Source organism: Oxyura jamaicensis, chromosome Z (genome assembly GCF_011077185.1).
Source record: "Oxyura jamaicensis isolate SHBP4307 breed ruddy duck chromosome Z, BPBGC_Ojam_1.0, whole genome shotgun sequence".
Classification (NCBI taxonomy): Eukaryota; Metazoa; Chordata; class Aves; order Anseriformes; family Anatidae; genus Oxyura; species Oxyura jamaicensis.
In genome coordinates, this window is record NC_048926.1 from 51,650,788 (window position 1) to 51,665,509 (window position 14,722).

The 14,722-nt window shown below is 40.7% G+C and overlaps 1 protein-coding gene across 6 annotated transcripts in view; it reads right to left on the reverse strand.

The window, feature by feature from the left end:
- The window catches only part of ZNF462 (zinc finger protein 462), a 96,220-nt gene extending 82,651 nt beyond the window's left edge, over positions 1 to 13,569 (reverse strand). For 3 of the 6 annotated variants that reach the window (XM_035309423.1, XM_035309422.1, XM_035309419.1), the window contains exon 1: positions 11,511 to 12,614. The gene's annotated coding sequence lies outside the window, so the exon portion shown is untranslated. Of the gene's footprint in view, positions 1 to 11,510; positions 12,620 to 12,970 lie in introns of those variants that run through there. The other 3 variants (XM_035309420.1, XM_035309421.1, XM_035309424.1) reach the window with 3 other exon arrangements.
- Positions 13,570 to 14,722: the final 1,153 nt, after the last annotated feature.

The following is a 14,722-nucleotide window of genomic DNA, read 5'->3' on the forward strand; positions in this document are numbered from 1 at the left end:
AAAAAAAAAAAAAAAAAAAAAAATCTATTAGGACATTCCTGCTTAAAAGAAAGCAGAAACAATTACAATAGCTTTCTGCAGTTTCTTAGTAATTACAGTTTCAAAGACTATGCAATATCACTTGCAGTATTTTGTACCTTTCTGCATTTCACAGCTGCAGTACAATGTTCTTAAATGGTTACAGCTTTTGAACAAACTGTCTCTGCACTAAAGCCAAAAGGATCTACAATGAAACTTCAGCTGAAGCTCAGAACTTTCACGACTGAACTCTTCTCTTTCTCCAGATCTGCTTAGCCCTTCAGCCTCCCCCCAGCCCCTTTTAAAATCCATCAGACATGCTTTTGGAGGGCACTTCACTTGTAAAAAAAAATTGTAATAATAATAATAATTTTAAAAAAGAAAAAAAAATAATTTCAAAAAGAAATGAAACCCTGCTGGGCTGAAGTTTTCAGATGACAAAGCAGAAGGTAATTGTTTAATACCAAGTATGAAAGCAGCATAAAAGGACAAGATGCAGAGGGAAAAAATCTATTTAGGCTTCCTGCACTGGCATGAAATGGCTGCTTTCCTTCTTACTGCCAGCTCCCATGCTTCATGTTGACATTACACATCCTGTACTGTAGATCCACCCCCATGCTGATGCTTGCCCAACAGAATTATCTCCTGCGTCACAGCAGTGGTAACAGAACTGCTGGCTCTGCAGATCTGAAAGCACCATTTCAGTGCTTAATACATGCAGCAACTGGACATATTACCAGATATTCTGGGTTGGTTTGTGGTACTCTCAGCACTGTATTACTTGGCTGAACCTTCTGTTAACCAGATGGTCTGTTCTCCCCTTGGGACCAAACCATTAAACTTTATTTTATTAATTTCTACCAAAACGCAGGGACAGTTTATAGCACTTGTGTCTGGTTTATCTCCAACAGGGTTGCTAAGATGAAAATGACCTAAAAATAACTGGAAGTGCTGCTTCACACCAACAGAGAACAAGATCTTTTGGAGTAAATATTTAAATGATCTGCCAGATGAAGTACCATAGTAGCATGAACACATGGATAGCAACTTCTATTATATACACATATGCAAATTTACACACTCCTATCATTGTAAAAGGGTCTAGGTTACATCTTGCCTGATCCAAAGCACCTGTCTTGAACAGGCAATCACCATGCTAGTATCTATTCAAACCATACTCTTAATGGCAAAAAAAGTGTGAAAAGTCATGGCTTCCGAAAACACCACAGTTAGTGATGGGGCTCCAAAATGCTTGAAGATCATCTAGAGGCAGCAGAGAAACATGAATGTTCTCAGTGGAATATCCCCAAATTCATATAAAATCATACTTCAGGGACATGCCAGCGTTAGTTCAAGTCAAGCTTGAGTAATTGTAACACACATGCTCCCCCTGTCAAAATACAAAGAGTGAGAATGAAAGAAAAGGAGCACATGAATGAAAGTGAAAGAATTATCTACAGCATTAGTTCCCATTGGCTGTTGCAAACCAACTACAACCATGCCATCACATGCAACCACAAATGAACATCTCGTGTATGTAGGTGGTAGCTGTTGAAAGCTGAGGGCATCTTCTATTTAAGATGCAATTTCCAAACGCCTCCCTGAAAACTCCTAAAGAATTAGTCCATGTAGTTAAGGATTTGATTTTCAAATGCGTACTCAACAGGAGTAGCTGCAGTCAAACTCAAAATCAGATCACAGGGACTATTCAAATGAATAAGCTTTTACAGGATAAGGGCTTTAGCCCTCATCTTGTATTATCTGCCAAATGTACTGCAGTAACAACAAAATACAATGGGAGATGAGGTCTGACCTATTAAAAAAACTTTTGTTAATGTTCATAACAGTGGTAGTGAGTATTTATTAAATAAATAAATAACACATACATGTCTGCACACAAAACAAAATCCCAGGAATGTAAGAAGAATCTTGTAGAAGTTGCAGTTTTAGTGCCTCCAAATAGGAAGCCAGTTCACTTAAAATCTAACAATAATAAATCATTAAAATAGGTTCTCCGTGGCTACCACTACAGTGCAGTGCTTCCAAAGCACAGCTGGAGTCACTATTCAGATTGCTGCAAGCAGACATTTATCAGAGGCAGACTTTAAACCTAGAGCTCCAGTCTCTCTAGGGCTGGGATCTCAAATATGTTTAAATAGGACAGTACTACTAGTAACCAGCATCCCAAATGTGACTAATTTCTGATGTGGAAGGAAATCACAAGCCATCTTCTTTGCACCACTTGGGCAACTAAACAGACTTTGGTCATTCATTTTTAAAATTCTTACTTAGACATGAATAACCCTCCAATCTGGATGTCAACAGATCAGCAGGCATTGCCTTCAGCTCATAAGCAGGCTGCTTATTTCACCTGTAAAGAGGATTAGATGTCTTCAGCATATCAAGGAAACAAGCATAAGAATAGACTGTATAGCATTTTAGCTCCATCTATCTTTAAAATTTCCCCAATGAGCAGGATTTTTTTTTTTTTAATGTCCCATTTAAGTTACTACCTCATCATCATATGACTGGTCTCCACTGCCATGTCATACAAAACTTCAGTGTATGGTAACAGGCCCCCCAGAAAGTCATTCCACAACCTGAAACATCATCTACCCTTCAAACACACTAAAAATAGATTGCTCACCCTCTTGAGGTCTCAGCAGCCCATCTGATATTACAGTAAAGTATTAACAAACCTATGTAGACATGAATTCTTAAAATAAGTATCTTCAGAGATAAGACCATAACACCAGCAAGCAAATTATATTCCTGTACACCACTGAAGTAGCATGGGTGAACCTGTGGAAGCACTGAAACAACATGGAGGACAATGAGGATTTCATGTTCGTTTTGCAAGAGAACACCACATGCAACCTTTGGTCAACCTGCCTGTCATCCTGCCAAGCAACTTCTGACTCAAGGCTTTTGGTCTCAAAGACATTTCCTGAGTGGGACCTTAGCAGTTGTATGTGGTTCCTTGGGAGCACAACACATTAAAATTGTTGTATTGCCTCCTGCTCCACTGTGGAAGAAGAGCAGTGCATTTGTGGAGAGGGACTTGAATGGAAAAATCTTTGTAGTTTATCACTTCTGTAATCTGATCATTTAAAAATAATTCAGATTTACTTATTTATTCATGCAGCTGGGAGACCTAGAATATATTGACTCACTTTTTCAGCAGCTTCAGTGAATAATACAGTTATGCCCTTGGAGCCAGGAGTTTCAGAAAGTCTCTCGCGTGCATGGATAACCTGGCAGGAGAAAACTGCATGCTCTTGAGAAACAATAGCTTCTTCTCAACCTAGCAGAGTGGAAACACACCAGAGGCTGGAACCACCAAAGGGTTAAAAGCATGAATCCTGCAACCCCCGAGCAGAGAGCCATCATACAACGGCCTTCAGTCCTATTTACCTCCTGAAGGCCCGATAAGGTCCTCCTCTCCCCAGGCCCTGGTGCTATCATGCACAGGGCTGTTTTACACCATATGCTTGATCACAGACAAGAGAACTTGACCTCTATATGACCTGACATAGTTGAAAGCTGATATGCTTTCTCCCCACTGCCCTCCCCCACCAAAGATAAAAGGTCATTTAGACCAAAAAGAACCAGTCCATACTGACTTCAAATTACATGAATTCAACTTTCAGGATGCGCTCCTGGCCAGGAACCCAAACCCTTTATTGCGAGGCTGCAAGCTACAGCCATGTGAGAAGGCAGAGAAAATTCAGCAGTCAGGAAGGTAATTAACAAGGTTGAGAGCTGCCTGGCTATGTTCAGTTTTCCATCATCCATTTGTTAACATTTTTACACTCATCAAGTCATTCAGCTGGGTGTGCTAGAAGCACAGTTTCAGGGCCTACCGGTGCTGGAGGTCCTATATCTTGCAGCCAAAGCCACCCAGATGCAGTCAAGGAAGAGAAAAACTGAAATTCATTATGAGAGTTTCCAATCAAATAAAGAGATATGAACAAATTTGAAATGATTTATTGACATTTATTTATGTTTCTGACAGTACCACTTGTCACACAACATAGGAAACATGATGACTCCTCATGGCCATTTCCTTCCCAGACTTTAATGTATTAACAACTAAAGCTAAGTAGATGCTGTATAAATAGTTAGCCTCTTCCATACTCACCACAAGTAGTAGCATACCTGAGAAAAAATGATCAGTCAGAATGAGAGCAATGACGTAGAAGAAAAGTGGCATATATCTCCAGTTGCCATCTCCAAGTGTTTGCAAACAGAAGAGATCTGGTCCAATCTCACACACCAGAACCACTCCCAAAAGAAACCTTTTCTTTTCCTATGTACACATGGTTTTGTTTTGACTTACTGCAAAAAATCTACCACCAAGGTCTTAATTTCCAATATCCCCATTATATTCTATTTATGCCTATTTCCCTGAATAGAGGAATGGATGGTTTAAGGAATTCAAAAAATTAAGAGCAAGATTTCCAGAGCTGGCCACTAATTCTTTGGTCTCCTCAGTGTTTGGTTAGAGATGCTGAAAATCATGTTATAAACACCCTCTTACCCACACATCTAGTTGAGTCTGACTGCACCTAAAGAATCCAAGTCTTAGCTAAAATAAACAAATGTTCAGGGACCTAAGTTCTCTGCAGAAACAGTTTGCTCAATACAGGTTTTCTACAGGAAAACTACAGTTGTACACCTATTCCTAATTCACTGTGGGAAGGGAAGGGAAGGGAAGGGAAGGGAAGGGAAGGGAAGGGAAGGGAAGGGAAGGGAAGTCAACTACCTATGTAAAAAACCACCTTTACCAATCCATCTAAAATTTCTGCACAACCTGACATAGGAAGTACGGAACAATGTGAGCTGTCAATTTAACATCAACAAGAGGGAAAAAGACAGGAAATAAAAAAATAAAATAAAATAAAATAAAAAGGTTTTATTATCATCAGACAGCTGAATTCTGGTATTTAGACCACACTCTGGCATTCAGACCCTTTATTAATGATCCCTTTCTCAGCTAGACATTTATTTAAATCCCCACCAAGTCAACCAAGTTGGTTAAGAATGCACCACCCAGAATGTCAAACTCATGCTGAACCCAAATTTTCCAGCACATGTAGTCTTACCTTGGCTACTCTGTTTATTTGATAAATCAGGACAAACTCGAAGTATAGGCTGCTGGAACACTGGTTCTGGGTGTCACATTCACCCCTTCTGCTCTTGTCTTTGACAGCAATGAAAGATCTAGGGATAATGTGTGAGAGGGATGAATTTGCCTGGCTCTTGTGATAAGTAACTATCAGATTTTGAAATATTTGCATGACAACAGACCAATACAGTGTGACCCATCTTCTTCCCAAAAAGAATATCCTGTGATGCCTTCTTTCCACAACTACTGCTTCCACCCTGAAGCAGCACTATTTGAACCTTAAGAGCTGCAAGTGGGAAGGAAGAGTTTGCTCATTCGGGCAGTGCAAAGAAGCCCCTATTGTCCTACAAGGCCACGGAAACAGTGACCACATGTACATCAGAAGATTCCATTTTTAGCATCTTTCAAAACAAAGTCTTCTCTTTCACATTATCACGAGCACACTGAATCCTCAGTCTTCCTATATCATTCTCTGCAATGTCTGCTTTGTTTTGTCTTGAAAAATCATTCTCCTGCCTCTCTACCCCACGCAATTGCTCTATTAGCAGCAAGTTTCCACTACACATAATTATGGCATGCCTTAGCCTACTTTTCTGTTTGCTGAATAGCTATGCCTATTTTCTACTTGTGCTGATGCTACCATTTACTTTTCCTGACACTCTAATCCTTGTATCCTTTGAAGGCCTGACTTCTTCCACCACAACAGCAGCTGGGGTTCTCAGGCCCCTTTCCAGAGCTTTTTAATAGCAACAGTAATGCCGGTGCTGAACATCCCCCTTCTTAATCTTCAGGTCATCACAGAGGCTATACCTGTAAAAAAGTGCTTCAAATAAACTGTCCAGTGCTGCTAACCACCCATTATGTAAATGAACAGCAAGTTATTAATTGCATTTTCCTGGCATACAATACAAGCATCTAGCTTCTTCTCTCCCAAAGGTATAAAACAACTTCAGTTTTCTGCACATTCCCAATTAGATTTTTTTATCTTCCACCACAAAAAAACAAGGTACACACTCCAACTAAATTATTAATTAAACTAGTGAAAAACTAACCATAGTCCAGTGAATCAAGTGTTCTCTCAGAATTATTTGTCCTCAACACAGTGGCCTTGCAATGATTGCTGCCCTGATAAGCTCTCAGTAAGTCCTTCCTAATCACTCATGACATTGACGCTGTGCCTACAGCTCCTTATGCTGACATTATTAAATGTATTCTTAAAGAGACTGTGTTTGACTCCACTCAAGAACAATGACTGCACATCCTCAGATGTCTCATTTCCATCTTCTTTAAATTACCAAACTGATTATTTTTCTTGAGGGATCCTATGATCTTCTACCCACAGAACTGCTTCTAGCCCCAGCCAAAAACCCACTGTATTCCCCACAGACAGCGGCTATTGAGGTCCATCATTATATACAAAAAATAAGAAGAACAAGAAGAATCTTAAAAAAAAAAAAAAAAAAAAAAAAAAAAAAAAAAAAGAGGAGAAGGGAGAAGATCAAAAGGAAATGAAAGGTACAGTATTACTGCTAAATCTGGGACTGATGTTCTGATAATCATTGTGTCTCAAAAAATGACCACAAACCGATCACAACCGATAGTGCAGGAAAGGTTATTTTCCAAACACAGCTTAAAAGAAAGCTCCTTCAATCACTGGTTAAGCAAGGATATTTTGAGATGACTGCAGTAACAGATACTGACTCAAGCTGAACAAAGCAACTGTACCATGATATTCAACCAGTAAGAGATGAAGAGAACACAGGAAAATAAAAACAAAAACGAAGTAGTACATAAGCCTGTGTATTTCAAATATCAGACACCTGAATTTAAAGATTTTCCTAAATAAAGATTTCCCTTTCCCCATCTCATCCCCTCTTTCAAAACCCTCCAGAGTTGTGTTTGTACTGCAACATCTGGCACAGCTTCATAAAACTCAAGAGATAAGTGTCAGACTTTAGATCTTTGGTATTGTTTCCAAAGTTAAAAGAACAAAATGGAACAAACCCCAGAACAATCTCATATGACTTTTTATTTACGCATGTGTTCAACTTCCCAAACACATGCTGAAAGTAGACTAATACTTCCAGAACTCAGGACATAAATTAAGATTGCATTAAATCTAGTCCCCTCATTTGGAAACTTCTGCTAGAGTCTTTTCACTACAACCAACAAGATAATTATCATAAGTTGAGCTATCTCCCTTCCTCCCCCCTTTTCTTCTTTCAGCACTGGCATACAAGCCATGCTATTTTAACTTCTTTCCTGTTCTCCCAGTTCTTCTGGAACATTTTATTTTCAACAGTCAACTCATTTGGAGAAGTGCCATGCTGAAGTTCAACCGTTTACAATGTTAACTGTGTCTCTGCCAGCAGCTGAAGACTTACACCACACCACCTTCTCCAGCACCTCTTTCGTTAAAAATTTTGAGTTCCTGTCTCTGAGGAACTTCTGAGGAGTTTAGCAGATATTTAAGCAACTTTAACTCTTATCATTCTCTGTTCTTCTCTTCAAAATTGCCCTCACTTTCACTCCCTGAAGAATAAGGTGGCAGTTCTCCTCATCCCCTCCTCAATTAATACTTCATTGGCAGCTGCTTACGTGCTGTGGGCCCATATTATATCTTAATGCTACCTGAAAGATTTCCATTAAACAAGCCCTTTCAGAGACTGCTTGATTAGTTAGCACTCTAGAAGGAAGCAACTGTTTGAAAAGATAGCAAGCATTTAGCTTGATGAAGTTAAACATTTTACTAAAGCCAGCAATTAGAACTTCATACTTGATCACATCCTTTAAGTGTTAAGCAAATCATACAGCTGATAATAACAGCAGACCTTTTTCCTCTGGAACAAGTTCATGAAAGACATGATTTCAGTTCAAAACAAAGATTAAGGGGGTGAAAAAAAAAAAAAGAGCATTTATATTATTTTCTGCTACAATACATTGAAAATATACCAAAGTACAAAGTGTATGGAAACATAGTACCTGAAATGACTCAAAGACGATATGGGTCTTCATGGACCGTTCCTGATCTGTCAGAAGAGTATCTCCCTTCCTCTACCATTGTGCTTCTTCCAAACATTCTTTTCAGTATTTCAGTTCATTTTTTGTTGTGGTGTTTTTTTGTTGTTGTTGTTAGGATATATTTTTTTGATCATTATTCTTCTACGTGTTTTGTTGCTAGACTTGGTTAGTGTTACCTTCATAATAGGGCAATGTGAGTTAATGAAGTAGGAAACTGCAGAAAAATGACTTCTATCTTTGAAATTATTGAAGAGCTATGTAGTATTCATTTACTCACATTGCCCTATTATGAAGCTCAAAGTAGTGTTCTTCTGCTCAGTTTAAGTAATTATCCACAACAACATGCAGAGAAAGTGTTACAGAAAAAAATAGAGCAATCTCAATTTATACTGTAACTCCACAAGTTGTTTGGAATCATAGGAAAATTCACAGGAAAAACTCATTTACACTTGTTTCTTGGAATTCCAAATTTCAGGAGGCATCTTTGGGCATTTCTGAAGTAACCTTCCTCAAACTGTAACCTGTACTATTGTGAGATTTTAGCTCTTCACATTTCCTTTCTAAGACTAAAATTAGACTTTTCCTTTCTTTGGGGCCCAGATGTCGACATCTATGTTGAAGGGAGTTCTCCAATATTTATCAATTCTTAAATTACTTATGTTTTCATAAGAGTCAATTCTCCTTTAAATCAAAGTTCACAACACTACAAAATTTGTTATAAACTTTACTAAATTAAAATGATCGTCTTTTTTTCCACTTGTGTTTGCAGTTGTACTACTTTCCATTTCCAGCATCCAATTGTGTACTCATATTCCTCACTGCCTGGGCACATACAACACATTTTTAGTTTTCCTCCTGAATCAAAATTATTTTTAAAACCAATGGAAAGAAATCCTAAACATTAAGTTTTAAGTTTCTCCAGGATGTAGTTCATTATTAACCTAATAAAAATGCATAAGGAAATCAACTATTTGTTGAAATATTTTTAAAGCAGTGGTCCTTAGATTATGTCTAGTGGGGCTGAGAAAAGTGATTACGAAAATCTAGTTTATATACTGAACAATAAGCTATGAATGCAGATTCTGATAGATCTTGCACCATGGACAAACTGTGGGTGCTCATAAATCAAAAGCAATTGAAGGCCAATATCTGAATGAAGAAATTTGTGTCTGATGACAAGAAACATACTGGTCACCACTATCTCTTGAATTAAAATTATCATTCTAGATTCCCTGAAAGCCTTTTGTTTCATTTTTTGCTTTTTTGTTTTGAAAAATAGAAGTCACTCAGCTAGTCTTCTAACAGTAAGGTGAAATTCAGTCTGGGCAGACTAAAGCAAGGAACATCATTAACAAGAATATTCTTCTCTGAAGGTATCTCAGTCTCATAGTAAAGAAAACACCCTTAGAAATACACCTCTCCAATACAAACCATTGTAAAAATGTTCTTTTTCCTAGGGTGTCTGTCACCCTAGGAGAGGGGCAAGATGCCCTCCCATCAAAATCCCCAGCTTAAATCTCAAACTTGTTCTTGTATTGCACATGCCACATTTATGAACAATGTATCTGCAGGTCACATTGTAAACACTGAGTATCACATTGTAAACACTGAGTTGACTTCTCAAAGAAGTAAGAGGAAATTCATGATTTCATATGAAACACAATCAGATACCTATGGAGACAATATACCTAATAGAGAGGATGGATACAGAGGATCTGACCCAACCAGCAGAGGTCAGTGAGGACTTTGTTATTATCTTCTGTAGCTGCTGATTTAGACCTGTACAGAAATCGTAAAGTGCATCAATGAACATCACATCAGGGGAAAAAAAAAAAAAAAAGAAAAAAGAAAAAAAGAAAAAAACAGTTAACCTCCCTTCTTATTTTGTCGAAGTGTGAGGTGAAGCATACATGAAGTGGTATGTTGCATAGCCCACCTCTGAAAGTGCTTCATTTCAGCAGGGTGGAGATAACCACAGTATCTCAGTACTTTGTGTGACATTATCAGCAACCAGAACTAACAAAATGCACAGCTGATAATGCAGTATACTTTCCAATAATATGAGTATATACTACACAATTTATTCCACAGGAAAAATGAAACAAGGACATTGATTTTAACCTTGCAGTAGCTGGATCCCAAGTTCATCTTTAGTGATTACAGTCATCAAATCTTTCTATTCTTGGTGCCCATGTGGGATCGTGTTTTGATTCAGATTCACTGGTCTCCTATTCTATAACATATACCTCCCATATATAACACATTCCTTCTTAAATGCTTCAAAATAATCTACATATGAATGCTACCTTTCTATGGAGCTGTGCATTCAAACTCAGTAGCACTGCATCCTGGTATCCACCTCATGCATTTCAGCATGTAGTTTGAATTTTTTGAGGAACTGCATCTACTATGCATCTGGTGTGCAAATCAAGATTGGTGGGAAAAGAGTGAGGCCTGGTTTGAGACTACTAAAACTGATTTCAGATGAAAAGGTGGGCTAAAAAAAATCCCACAAATTCCTTTTCAACTGCTATCTCTCTTTAAAGATCTTAGGTTTCCATAATTACATTAAAATCATAACAAGAATGTTGCCTTAAGTTTTCAGAAAAAAACACATTTAAAGACACCAAAAAAGACAGCTGTGAAAACTGCTTCATTTTTTCCAAGAGAAATTGTGTATTTTATGATGCTCTGAGGAACCTACTAAGAGCTTGCCAGTATCGTTTTAATGCAACCTAGTGAGTGGGGAGAAATATTCCATCTTTATATAAAATAAATCCAAAAGAAGGAATGCTCTTGAAAATCAGAAGTTAAAAATCCCATAAATCAGGCATCAACAGCATCACCTGAAAAAAAAATGACATTTCATGACATTCTCTGGAAGAACCTGAGCCGCCTCAATCTGTGTGCACTTACCTCCAAATGCTTTCAAAAACCTATAAATATAAGCATACATACACAATTCTTTGGTCAACTGATCAACCTCCTAAATTCTGTGGTCTTTAACCAAAGAAAAATGTCTAGAAAGGTGACCTCCACATGAAAGCATAAGAGCAAAAAAGCCTGAGGATGTGTTTCTCTGTGTGAAGGAGAATCTGAGCAATTTCCTCCAATCCTCATTTCCTGATAGCATGAAGTCAGAGAGAAGACCCATCACAATGTTGTACATTGAAAAAACTGAAGAAACCCTAGGGGAAAAAATCATGATTAAGCCAGCTTCTGCCAGCAAAGCTTCAAAACATGGAGACACATCCACGATGTTAGGAGCACTTCCCATCTCAGCTTTGTCTACTCTCTCTCTCCTCCATTTTCTGGTGGAGCTAGAGAACATGACATGGCTTACCTGACTCAGATCACAGCTCTCTGCCAAACTAGTCACTTCCTCTTAGACATGCAAGCAGCTTCATGAGACAAACAGACCCCCACAGACACACACACAAAAGCAGCAGCAGAAAGCACTCAAACTTGAAGGTCTTTCTCCTTCCAAACACCAGAAAAACGAATGAAACTTTTCCCTTTTCTCCCCCAAAAGAGGGATGTGAGGCGGGGAGAAATCCTATCAGATCACAACTACATGAAGCTCCAGGAGGATCTCTCTGTGTGGAGAATAGAAACCACAATGCTAAGAGGACGCGGGGGGGGGGAGAAGAAGGTTACTCCAGAAGACATAAAGAGCCTGTAGACTGTGTGTGTGCATGTGTGCGAGAGCGAGGAGAAGCTTTGTGTTGTGGAGCCTGGACTGGAACCAAAGCAGACAGCTTGCAAATGGAGGACAGGGAGATAAAGAAAGGGAAAGAGGGGGAGAGATAGGGAGAAAGCTGCTCCGGGTGGTGGAGAAAGGGGCAGGGGAGAAAGCTCCTTCTCCCTTGCCTGGTTTAAAGGTAGGGACATCGGAGAACTAAGCGAGAAGAAGTGGGCTCCTTCCCTTTCCTTTCTTCCCTTCTCGCTCTCTTTCTCTCAAAGGAGAGCAGAAGCGTGTGTAATGGCTCCTGCTCTCCAGCTGAACGCTGTCCTCCTCCAAGCAACCTCCTGCGGGCACCACCAGCCCCCCAGCCCCGGCGCCGCCGGGGACCCCCGCATCCCAAGTGGAGGAGCGCGGCGGCGGGGGCACCAGCGGCGGGGTGAGGGACCAGCCTCGCCAGCGGCGAGAGAGGGCAGCGAGAGGGGACGAGGAGAAAGAGCAGGAGAGGAAGAGGGGGAGAGAGAGAGGGAGAGAGAGAGAGAAAGAAAGAAAGGAAGAAAGAAAGAGAGAAAGAAAGAAAGGAAGAAAGAGGTCACCCGATTGCCTGGGTCGTGCCAGCACGGAGCTTTTCTCTCCTCCGTGTCTCTCCCGTCTCTGATCCAAGTCCACACGCACAGCACCATCCAGACCTCGCACACACACACATATCCACACGGGCACCCCCACCCCGAAAGCTCGACTGATATCTCAATTATTTCCCCCTAACCCCCCCCCCCCCCTTTAATGCAACAACAAAAAATTAATTAACCGCCTTCCTCCTCCTCCCACCACCACCACCACCACCACCACCAGCACCTCCTCCTCTTCTCCTCCTCCATGCAAGAGACTTCTCTCAAACAAAACACCCCGCTCTCGCTCCCTCTCTTCTTTTTTTTTTTTTTTTTTTTTTTTCTTCCTTTCTTTCTTCCTCCTTCCTCCGTTGGCCGAATGAATGGATTTCAGAGGAAGGTGGTGGAAAGAAAGAAAGACGGAGAAGACCAAACAAAAAGATATATATATACACATGAGAGATGATCTCTCCAATGCCAAACCGGAGATGGGTTTTAATTGCAAGAACTTACAGGAGCGTCCCGGCACTGCTGCTCTTGCTGCTGTCTCCTCTCCTCTTCCTCTCTGCCTAGCTCTTCTTCTTGTTATTGTTGTGGAAGTTGTTTTGTGAGTCTCATGTGCTCCTTGCCAGGTCTCAGCAATGGAGGATCGCCATCTTTCCCTGCTTTTCCCCCCCTCTCTCTCTCCCTCTCTCTCTCTCCTTCACTGGTTTGCTGCAGCTGCAGATGACCTGAGATATCCGTCTCTCTCTCTCTCTCTCACTCACCCTCTGTGTCTCTCTCTGAATAATGAGCAACCAGAGGGAGAGAGAGAAAGAAGACAATCTCCTCTCCTACCACACAAAACGCAAGAGCACCAGGGGGTGCAAGAATCCTTTCTAACAACAACAACAACGTGTAGGGGAAGAGGAGGAAAAAGAGAAAGAAAAGAGAAGAAAAGAGAGGAGGAAAAGGCAAGAAGAAAGAGAAGGAGGGAGGTGGAAGAGGAGGGGGGAAAGCAAGCAAACAAGAGAGATCCAGGAGGCAGACAGATGGAGGAGAAGATGGTAGTGATAGAGGAGGAGGTGTTGAAGATGAAGGAGATTAAGAGGAGGAAGGTGGTAACAAAAAGTTAAGGTTTGGGACACTGAATCACTCACGGGCCAGGGAGGAGGAGAAGAAGGGGGAAAGATCTGAAGAGCTTCCCCTTCCAAGCTGTTGCCTTCACAAAGCTTCCTGCACAGGAGCTCTCAGCAGCTCCTGCGATGCTGGGGGAGCCGCTCGGATGGAGCGCTCTGCTAGGTCATAGCTCTCTTCCAGCCATGGCAAAAACCGGTTTCTGCATGCAGATCTGCCCCTGAGGTGATCCCTCAGACACATCCATCTAGAGGCTAATCTTCCCTGAGCAGGGTAAAGAACATAAATGGAGCTGGAGGTTGCAAAGTATAAAACCAGATCTACCACGTGGTTGGTTTTTAATCCCCCTTCCAGCTCGCATTTGATGTGGAGAAAGGAGACTCAAATTGTCCATTTCTGGCACGTATTTTGAAGTCTACTCCCGGAAATAAAGACAGTCATCTCCAGGTTTTTTATTTCTCACAAGCATTTAGGAGAAAAGAGAGCTTGTACTACCGAGCACCAAAAGCACTTCCTACATTGGTGAAACGTTTTTGGCTGCAAAATAAAATAAATAATCCTACTTAAAATAACTTTTATGCCTTCCAACACCTAGTTGTCTGCTCTTTTGTGACTGATTATTTAAAACCGAGGAAAGAAACGATCAAGGCTCACAAAGAAAGGTATCTTGGTGATGAAGGCAAGCAAGGAAAGACAAAGCTGCTGTAGTCTGCATTTATATTTAGCCTTGTTCTATTAACCATTGTGCTTAGCTACTTCTTTTGCTCGACCCCCCTCCCCCCCAGCCCTCCACTCTTTCTACAACAACAGGTCAGATTCTTTCTAGGGTTATGCCTAACACTGGGGGTGGGGGAAGTGGGGGGATTAGGGGTTATGTGCAGACTCATAAAATCAATGCACGGGAGTGAGGGAAAATCAATTTGAGCACAAGGGCATGGCTGGTATTGGAACATCACTGGGATTTCTCGAGCCCTCAAGCGCTGCAATTTGCATGGGTGGAAGAGAGACTAGAACCACAGAGCTCCGGTTCGGGTGAAGGGGGAGATCCCTCCCCAGCTCCGAGGAAGTTTTGTGAGAGTGGTGAAGCTGAGATGATCTTCTTAAAGGAGTCCAGATTTTACTGGCTCTGGGAGAGGTCAGGCATGCTAG